The sequence below is a fragment of the Lucilia cuprina genome, chromosome 4 (genome assembly GCF_022045245.1).
Source record: "Lucilia cuprina isolate Lc7/37 chromosome 4, ASM2204524v1, whole genome shotgun sequence".
Lineage (NCBI taxonomy): Eukaryota > Metazoa > Arthropoda > Insecta > Diptera > Calliphoridae > Lucilia > Lucilia cuprina.
The window spans coordinates 59,683,546-59,684,770 of NC_060952.1; positions in this window are offsets into that span (position 1 = coordinate 59,683,546).

Here is a 1,225-nt window from a genome sequence, read left to right on the forward strand (position 1 = left end):
GATAGATAGATAGATAGATAGATAAATAGATTTTTTTTTTTATTTTTTTTTTTTATTTTTTTATATTAAAATAATTTATTAAAATTAAATTACAATTCATTAGATTAAAATTAAGATCCCACGAAGCCGTTTATAGGCTTGTCTGTGGGTCAAAAGTTAATTAAAGTAATATGTTTTTTAAGGACTAACAATCTACATATTAACAATTAGTTACTTCTTCATTCCTTCATTGCAAACTTATGTAAAAGTTATTTAATTCTTTCTTTTGCTTATACGTATATCTAATATTTAATATATCTGTTGGCAAGTTGTTAAGGATTTTTGGCAATTGAACTTCTATACTCGCTCTTCCATAGTTATTTTTAAATATCCATGTTTTATATCGGCCTTCTGTTTGACTTTTATTTTCTCTAGATATCTACTTTCTTGATGAAAATTGTTGATCACCGTCATTTCATATATACTCTTTATATTGAGTATTTTTAACTGCTTTGCAATATAAATATTGTTACAGTAATTATTTCTGTAGAAGATTTTGTTAGTGTTATCTGTATTCCTACTGTTGTATGTCTTGGTATTGTTGTTTAGGCTGGTATTGTTGTTTGTACCGGTGTTGTTGTTTGAATTAGTGTTGTAGCTTGTATTGTTGTTTGGGATAGTGTTGTTATTTGTATTATTGCTTGAGTTGATGTTGTTATTTGTAATGTTGTTTGGGCTAGTGTTGTTGTTTTGGCTAATGTTGTTGTTTTCTCTAGTGTTGTTGTTTGGGCTAGTATTGTTGTTGTTGTTTGGGCTAGTGATGTTGTTTGGGCTAGTGTTGGTGTTTGGGATAATGTTGTTGTTTTGGCTAGTGTTGTTGTTTGTGCTAGTGTTACTGCTTGGGCTAGTGTTGTTTTTTGAACTAGTGTTGTTGTTTGGGCTAGTGTTGTTGTTTGGGCTAATGTTGCTTTGGCTAGTGTTGTTGTTTGATCTAGTGTTGTGTTTTCGGCTAGTGTTGTTGTTTGAGCTAGTGTTGTTGTTTGAGCTAGTGTTGTTGTTTGTGCTAGTGTTGTTGTTTGTGCTAATGTTGTTGTTTGGTCTAGTGTTGTAGTTTGAGCTAGTTTGTTTGTTTGGGCTTGTGTTGTTGTTTGGGCTAGTGTTGTTGTTTTTATACTTTTTGGATTTTTGAAAATTATCCCAAAGTATCTTTAGTACTCTATTTTGGGAGTTTTGGATAATATTACAG